The 9,157-nt window shown below is 36.4% G+C and overlaps 1 protein-coding gene and 1 long non-coding RNA gene across 2 annotated transcripts in view; one reads left to right on the forward strand and one right to left on the reverse strand.

Annotated features, from left to right (window-relative positions):
- Window positions 1–3,135, forward strand: part of LOC308195746 (uncharacterized protein) — a 262,179-nt gene extending 259,044 nt beyond the window's left edge. The window contains exon 5 of the transcript XR_013951823.1: window positions 1,351–3,135. The gene's annotated coding sequence lies outside the window, so the exon portion shown is untranslated. The remainder of the gene's footprint in view (window positions 1–1,350) is intronic.
- A 243-nt stretch (window positions 3,136–3,378) lies between these two features.
- On the reverse strand, window positions 3,379–8,922 carry LOC308195751. Its single transcript, XR_013951832.1, has 3 exons — window positions 8,744–8,922; window positions 4,363–8,019; window positions 3,379–3,838 (listed from the first exon to the last, which is right to left on the reverse strand). It is a non-coding gene; the product is annotated as an uncharacterized lncRNA (long non-coding RNA).
- Between the last annotated feature and the right edge of the window lie 235 nt (window positions 8,923–9,157).

A 9,157-nucleotide genomic window follows, 5' to 3' on the forward strand; every position in this document is an offset into this window, starting at 1 on the left:
TTTGTGTTGATTACAGTAAGCAGAAGTTTAGGTCAGATTTAGCTAACATGAATTAACTGAAAGGAAAGGAAACTAATTTTCCTAAATGACTAGAGAATAATACCTTTTACAGGTCAGATTTCTAGGAAAGAGGAGCACCAGTCACTACAATGCTTCCCGCATGTGGCTTCTGAACAATTTCAAAGTGATGCTGATGCTGGGATGCAGCAGATTTTTCAGAAATGGGAACAGCAGTGGTTTGAAATCTGGCTTGTGTGCTGTTCTACACCAGGGATGGCCTTAGGCACAGCAAGAACTTGCCTAGGGCAGCATTGTGATGGAATTTTGATTTGAAAATTTGAAGAAATGGCAGAGGAACTTCCACAGACAGCAGCCTCTCAGGAACTGCAGTGTTCTCAGGCCACGGAAACTCAGCCTCAGCAGTCCTTCACCATGGCTCCTATTTCTGCACATTCAACCTTTTTCTGCTAAAGCACACTTGCTAGGAAGAAAATCTATTCAAACTACAGGCTATCCCTGAAGGGGGATACAGGACAGGAGTGAGGCACAGGGTTTAGAGTATGGCTCCCTATCATACTCCGTATCTTCTTCCTCGAAAACAGAGGCTCTATTGTACCTCAGTAAAGTGTAAAAGCTCGGGATGCTGGTAGGGAGTCTGTGGTTGTTCACTGCAGGGACTACAGAACGTAACTGCCTAAGTGTCATGGTTTTGGCTGGGACAGAGATTTTCTTCACTGAGGCTCACACAATGCTGTGTTTTGTATTTTTGATGAAAGCAGTGGTGATAACACACTAATGTTTTAGTTGTGGCAGAGCAGTTCTTACACAGAGCCAAGGACATTTCTGCTTTTCATGCTGCCCTGCCAGCGAGGAGGCTGGGGGGTGCACCAGGAGCAGGGAGGGGATGCAGCCAGGACAGCTGACCCAGACTGACCAGAGGGATAATCCATACCATATGGCCCCATGATCAGCAACAAAAGCTGAGATAAAGAAGGAGGAAAGGGGATATGTTGGGAGTGATGGCATTTGTCTTCCCAATAAACCATTCTGTGTGATAAGCCTTGCTTTCCTGGGAGTGGTTGAACATCGGCCTGCCAAGGGGAAGTAGAGAATGAATTATTTGGTTAGCTTTGTTTGCATGTGTTTTTTGCTTTAGCTAGTAAGCTGTCTTTATCTCAAGTATTCTTGTACTTCTGCCTTTTCAATTCTCTCTCCCATCCCATCTGGGGAGAGTGAGTTAGCTTCTGTGTGGGGCTGAGCTACCTGCTGGGGTTAAACCATAGCACTATGGACACTGAATTGTTTGGGGAAAATGGTTCCTAAACCAACTATTTTGCTTTCACTGTGCAGTTTTCCACATCCAGTGGGGATGGAATTGTCTTGTCATCACCTTTGTGGTAGCAGACTTCAAGTCACCAGTCTGATGGGGATCTCCATTGGCTGAAGAGGTGGAAACAGAAGATTGTGATGTCAGTGAGGTGTGGCTATGGCTTGAAAAATGAATATGTCCACCACAGGGGCAGATGAACCTGGCCCTCCTGTTCGCTGCACAAGCTATTTGAGCTGTCACACAAAGGGGTCTCATTCACTCAATTCAAAATGTTTGGACATCGAAGAGAGGGCTTCAAGCTGTAGATTCCAATTGAGATGGAAGCTAATTATCAGAGGAGGTCTTAGGCACTTAAATCCTTTATTAGATAGTGTAAAAAAAATGAAATAAAATGAAATAAAATTAAATTAAAATTAAAAAATAAAGTACTTTTGACATGATTACAGAGTGTTAGCCCCAGATCCTTCATTAAAATAATTCATTGAAAAACATAGAGTATACTTTCAACTCTGAAAAAAAATAGGCATCAGCACCTCCAAACATGTCCAGATCTGCCACTAAAGATATTTGTCCAAAACTACTGTCTTGAAAATGATTTCAGTAATGTCTTATTTCCTCACTGTATTGCTGGGAAGTTATGGTTCAAATGTTTAGTTAATTTAACCTATTAAGTAAATTTTACCAAGCTGTAGTTCCAAACTATTACCAATAGATGGCAATAGTAGTTTATGGATGTCTTTTTTATAATGCCTAGCTCTACCTATTTTTTCTTTAATTTTGTGGTTTGAAAAAAAAATTATAATTGGTATACATATCTGTGCTTTTTAAGTTAACCAAAATGGGGATGGAAAAATTCAAATTTTTGCATTTATTTTGAGAAAATAACCAGTTGTTGCCAATGAAGAATGCATCAAAATTTCTGAGCTGCACCTGGCCTCACATGCATTTTAGACCTGTTTCAGTTCTACAGTAAGATTGTGCAAGAATGGTATAATACAATGGGTTTTACATAGGCTGATTGAAGAGAACTTAATTTGTTTATGAGTGATCTAGAACATTAAAATCCATGTTTGCATGGAAGTCATATCTTATTTTGAATTGGGAAGTTCTCTGTAAAAGTAAATCTATAACAGGCATAAAGCTCATGTTTCAACAAAAAGAAAAACTTTGTGAACGTTGGTTTGAATCTTCTCAGCATTGCGCCCTTTTCTAACCAATGTTACCTATATAGATTGAGTTCTAAGCCTATATATTTTCCACGGTTGGAATTTGGGTTTATATGGCAATAATGTTGCTCTCCATTGCCTCTCTGTTTACAAAAGGACAAGCAATCTCGTCCTATGTGGTGGTGGATTTTTGGTAACTAGAAGACACATTTTCATCGACTTAGGTGTAGGTTTATTTTGGTGCAAGTATTCATTCTCTCCTTATCACTACAAATGTTCTTTCTTGTAATTATTGTTGTCTAAAACTTCAGGATCCATTACATCAGGACTTTGTGAGAGTCCTATGATCTATTTTTTACAGATTACAGATTACTGTAAATCCTAGTGTCCTAATTAAGTGCTCTGTTAAATAAAGGAATAGAATAGAATAGAATAGAATAGAATAGAATAGAATAGAATAGAATAGAATAGAATAGAATAGAATAGAATAGAATAGAATAGAATAGAATAGAATAGAATAGAATAGAATAGAATAGAATAGAATAGAATAGAATAGAATAGAATAGAATAGAATAGAATTAGAACAGAAAGAATAATTTTCTCACACTTTACATGAAACCTCACATTTTGATAATATTTTCCTAGGCTGCTTTTTGCATATGATGTAAAATATAAGAAAAAAATGTGGATAGATGTAATTTAAATGAATTTAATTGTGGTTTTAATCTCCAGACTGTGGGCAGCAATTGAGCTTTTAGGTTAGCTATATGGAGTTCAACAGGAAGCTTTGATGGAGATACTTTGAACTTTATGAAGCTCAGGCACTCTTTTGTGTTTATAAATCTTTCACTACAGCATTTATTTTGTTGTTAAATCCCAGGAGTTTTCATTTCCATCAGTGCTTTTACATGTGACACGTGGTGTTTGAGTTAACAATTAGGAAGTGCTGTGCTGGAAATCTGGTAAATGGTGGACAAACAAAGAAGAAAGAATGGAATTTTAGGACATTTTTAGCCAGTCTTTCTATACTGATTGTAGACTTGATTACAGAATATGGCAAACAGACAAAATCCAAGTTAAAAGATGTACATTTAAAAATACGCATAAAATTAAACAACCTTAGCTTGAAGCATGTTTTCCAGTATCAAATTCCTATGCTTTCATTGAGTTTGATAGTTTATAAGTGTCCATTTCTATTAGGATATAGGTAAAAACTTAATTCACTAATGATTCAGGGTGTAGTCTTGCAAGATGCAGAGGTCTGCAGCATAATGACCAGGTTTCTGTACTCAGAAAAAGCAGTTCACTTTCTTGTCCTGTTAAGTTGTTCTTGTATGCTCTCCTAGTGTGAGGAACATTAAATACTTCAAAGTTAACAAAAACCAACAACAACAACAACAAAAAAAGTGTTTATATAGTCAAAATTTACTTTTGATTTTAATTTTCTTTTGGATAATACATAGCAGTTTTGTATTGATACTAATTAAAAGATAAATTTTGGCATTTTAAATCATACATATTATAAAACCATGAAATAGGTATCTGAAAACCAGACCACTTAAAGATCATGCCTTTTTCAAAATAAACTTCCAGCTCTTTGTTTTATGAAACAATGAGATCTATATAATTATTTTATAATTGAGGTACAATGTGTTTGGCTGAAATCTAACCACTTTGCTGACAGCAGAATTTTTACACTGAAGGTTGTTCAGTTCCTTCTACTGGTGTCAACAAACTCACCTTCTTGGGGGAGTACAGCTTATATTTTCTGTGTTTTGGTGAGATTCAGAAAGCGTACTTTGTCAGTACTGAGTCTGATGATACAAACACAGTAAATTCCAATACCCTCACAAATTCTGGTCTTACCTGGGAGAGGAAAGGGAAACTTATTTGACCACTTTCCTTCCTCTTCCCTTCCATTTGCCTTCCTCTGGGAAAGAAACACTAAATCAGTTCTGCCATAGGAAAGCTGTTCTGTATTTTAATCTGTTTTTTCCATTACTTATTCCTCCTCAGCGCAGTACCTCCTCATGAAGAGGTAGGAGGACCCTGCAGCTTCACTCCCCAGGCATTAAGAAAATGCTGAAGCATACCAGAAGGAGAAGAACAGGAAAGTAAAATTAAATGAGGAGGAGGATCTGCTTTGTGAATTTGATGTGAAAGTAGAGGGCTGGGACAGAACTGCATCATCTGGCAGGATATGATTGATTTGAATTTTGGGTGGGTAGAAGTAATCTCTGAGTAAGAAATCGGCATTTCTGTGAGCGAGAACTATGACAGAGCCAGAGTTATCTTAATCAAATGAGCCCGGGAAAATGGCAACATCAGTTTTCACACCAACACGTTGGGCATGACTGGGGGACATTCAAAAATCTAGAATATAATCATTGGAGGAAAAACAAAACAAAACAAAACACAACAACCAGCTAAGCTCTCATTATTTATGCTATTTTTTACTTTTGGGGTAAAAAAATAACAAATATATATGCACTTATTGTTGACTGGAGCATTTCTGGAAAAAGTTCTTTTATTAAAGGATCAGTTCATTTTTATGTGTGTGAGCTCTTTCATGAGGTAATCTGGAATCTTGTATAGGAGTCAGTGATTATATAATTAAATAGATTGTTCATCTATAAAATTATTTCTTCTTAGCTATTTTTAGTTGTTGTGATTGAGTATGTGATCTAACTTTCAGGAAACAAGATGAAATAAATCTAAAGCTGTAGAACCAATCTTTCTGAACCACTTTGATACCCAATTGCTGTGGTTTATCATATAAAACTTCTATGTGTTCAATGCATTATTCTGCAGAGACTGATGACTAGTAAAACATGTTGTCCCCTTTGCAGAAAGGAGGTGATAACAAAAGGGAAATAGAATAAGAAAAGAACATCAATCAGTAAAAGTTCATTAACCTAAAGTTTTTCATCAATCATGATTTCCCTAAAGGACAGTAAGAAAATTGTTCAAGTAATTTTTCTGGTATGAGAGAATCAGTTTCATTTAGGCTAAATAACATCATTTTAAAAATTTCTTTTATAATCTGAAAATGTATATATATATATATATATTAAATAACATGAAAGAGATAATCTTTCAGGTAATACAACTTTTGCCATTTGATTTATTTGCCTAAATAGTTTTGTAGGTTAGATCTCACACTGCCGGTAACTGATCATAATTAAAAAAATATGATTTACCAGTCAGCAGTGAAATAAAGTGAATTAATTGTTCTGTGACCTATGTAAAGGGCAACATATCACAGGAGGGGCTACACAAAAGAATTATAACTACAGGGAGAGGAAGTGCCGTACTATACATATACCAATATCACCTTGGGTCCATCTTGATGTGTCCATGCATGCCCATGCACTTTTCTCTGCTTATCTTGCGAAAATAGAAATAGGGAAATTAACTGTACCTCTGTCAAGACAAAGAGCTAATTTCATGACTAACCCTGTGACTGTTCATGTATTGTTCTTTTTCATAATCTTACCAAAAGGCAGCAACCTTGAATGGATGTCTTATAGTGCACAGTGGCCAACAAATTCAAACCTGTGGGTAATATGTCCAGCGAAAAAGATATATTTATGCAACCAGAAGATGAATGATGCACTGATATCCAGTTTTCTATGGACTGGTAAAGTACATGGACCCTCTAAAAAGTCAGGAAAATGGCTAGATAAAATATGCTGTAAATGTATCGTTATACAGAAAACATTAAAAGAACATTACAGCTGTTTCAGGAAATTCACAGTTCAGGGTGAAATGCACCATATGGCCTTCAATACCTAGACACAACAGGGTGCATTAAAAAAGCTATTTAGGTGGTTCCCCATTGTGCCAAGGCTCTTGAGGACATATGGCACCTTTCACCCTTGACTAACCTTTTCTTTCATTCATTGTTTTCCATAGCCACCTTAAAGATTCTTTGAATGTCATTTTTGTTTCCAGTTATATGTGTGAATGAACATGTATATGAGAAAGAAAGGGAGACTGAAAGGGTTTCCTCTTAGAAGATATAATTTTCTTAGAGGCTGATTCTGAGCGCAATTTGGCAATCCTCATTGCTTCAGAGACTGGAAACAAGTGAATTTCTGATGATGTATTCAAGATGTAAAAAAGAATAAAGAGAAGTCTTAGCATCAAATGGGAAAATGAAAATAATACAATAATACCCTGGTTCATAACTGGACTCCAAGATGTAATGATAATATGAATAATTGTAATAGTAATTGCAATAACAATAATAATAGCGATAACAATAACAATAGAGATAACAGTAACACTACATAAACCATGAGTATTTTAGCAATGGACTGTAATGATTTAGCTATATAAACTCACAAGAAAATAAATAATTTTCTCTTTAGAAAGTGCATACTAGAGACTTGATTTATTTCCTTATTTGAAGAATTCTTGATGCTAAAAGCCCCACTGAGGGGAACCCACCTCTCTATTTTTGTGTTCCCTTTTAGTTTCAATAAATTGATAAACTGAATATGTGCTAGATGCCTTCTGGATATGTAATCAAATAAGTCCTCTGTGGAAGCTGCCAAGATTGTCTTCTGTCTTAATATTGTCTTCATGAGTAAATCTGGTACATCTATGCTTACATAGTAATACACTGGTAATACTATGCTTATATGCTGCCTAAGACATCAGGACACCTTGCAATCTTTTCCATATTTATTCTGATTCATGTTTGTTTCTGAAAAGTAGGAAAAACTATTCTCTCTGAATGAAGTCACGGAGAGTCTCAGAACTAGGTTCAGAAAAGAGCAAAGTATTGTAAGATTGATTGTTGCAGCAACCAGTCTCCGGTCTCTTTAATTCCTAGCATCTCTTTGCCTGAGTGAAGTGCTTACTCCTTTACTTCACGCCTATGAGGAACTAAGCATCTAAGAGATGGAAACAGCCAGCCTATTGAGGCAGTGAAACGCCAACAAGAGTCAACAGGATAATGTCAGAAGAGGATGCATTAAGATCAACTTTGAAGACTATGGTACCTTACTCAGTGCTGTAAGGATGTTCTTATCTCCCAAATGGGATTCACAGATATCCCTCTTCTCAGGTTACGTGCCAGAAGGAGATGTGGTATCCACTAGTTATTATTTCATTGATTCCCAGGGTGTGAAAAATTGTTCTGTCGGAGAGGATTTGACTTCACTTCCATGGGAAAATATTAAATGTGATGTAATTTGGTATAATGAGGATTTTTCAGTTTCCCTTGATGTATTTAATTCTGCTTTCAAGATATGACCAAGCATTTTGGCTGGAGAGAAGAAAAGAATGAGCATTCATTATTCATTAATTTGACTTTTAGAGCAGTTACCTAGAGGAAAGGTTTGAGTTCTTACTTCCAGAAAAATACTACAATAAAAGACTTAAAGATCAAGAGTGAATAACAACCTAAATAATTACATATTATTTGTAGAGATATGTTCCGTGTAATTTCTTCTATCCGGTTCCTGCCATGAATTCTGTTCCTTCTGAGGTCTTACTTCTAGGGCTCTTTTATAGCTAGAAAAAGCGGAAGATAATACACCACTCATCACTCAAACTTGTTTACAAAGTGAATTGGCTTCCCTCAGAGCTTCAGAGACAGGAATTATAAAATCAGCCTGGGAATACACTGAGTGAAAAAATTTCAGTCTTTTGATTTGACAATCTAAGGGAAAACCAATTAATCGCTTACCAGGGAAAAGGTACAATAAGACTCAAGAAGACAATCACAAATATAAATAGTCTAGAACAAAATACAATCCTGTAAATGAAATTCAAAAGCAGTAAGATTTACATAAATATATATATAAATATACATATATATATTTGTGGAATCTTTTACAAATCAAGCATCCAAAAAATAACAGAGAATGATAAAGAAGAAACCATATTTATTCATCATACATTATAGAACAGTTGTGCTGACAAGATTTGCTGTTCTACCTCAGCTGTATGTAACTATCTTGTGCTTAGTTTGGCCCATCATAAGTTAAACAAAATTTACTGCATATTAGAATATTTACTCAATTCTGAATTAGCAAATTAATAACTAATGCTAAAAGAGTAGACAGCTGGGGCTAATATCTTTTATATCCTTTGCTGTTGCCATAAGTTGAGCAATGATTTGAAAGCATACTAGGAAAAATGTCTTGCATCTAACTACCATTTGGATGTACTAGGAAAAGTGGCTGAAATAAAGTTGGCAAACAATGTTAGGAAATGAGCCATTAATGAGCCGTACCTAAGATACAGAAAAACAAGCCTCCTCTGCATATGAGTGATTAAGTCACCCAGGGAAAATTGTATTAATGAGCAAAAAAAAAAAAAAGGCACATTGTCAAATAAACTAGTATAGTGATTTATGATAACTCACGTAAATTGTTATTTCTCAACATAGCTTTTTCTCCCCTCTCTTTTATCCCTTCCCCTCCCCTCCCCTCCCCTCCCCTCCCCTCCCCTCCCCTCCCCTCCCCTCCCCTCCCCTCCCCTCCCCTCCCCTCCCCTTCCCTTCCCTTCCCTTACCTTCCCTTCCCTTCCCTTCCCTTCCCTTCCCTGCCCTTCCCTTCCCTTCCCTTCCCTTCCCTTCCCTTCCCTTCCCTTCCCTTCCCTTCCCTTCCCTTCCCTTCCCTTCCCTTCCCTTCCCTTCCCTTCCCTT

The sequence above is a fragment of the Anser brachyrhynchus genome, assembly GCF_964034855.1.
Source record: "Anser brachyrhynchus genome assembly, chromosome: 5".
Classification (NCBI taxonomy): domain Eukaryota; kingdom Metazoa; phylum Chordata; class Aves; order Anseriformes; family Anatidae; genus Anser; species Anser brachyrhynchus.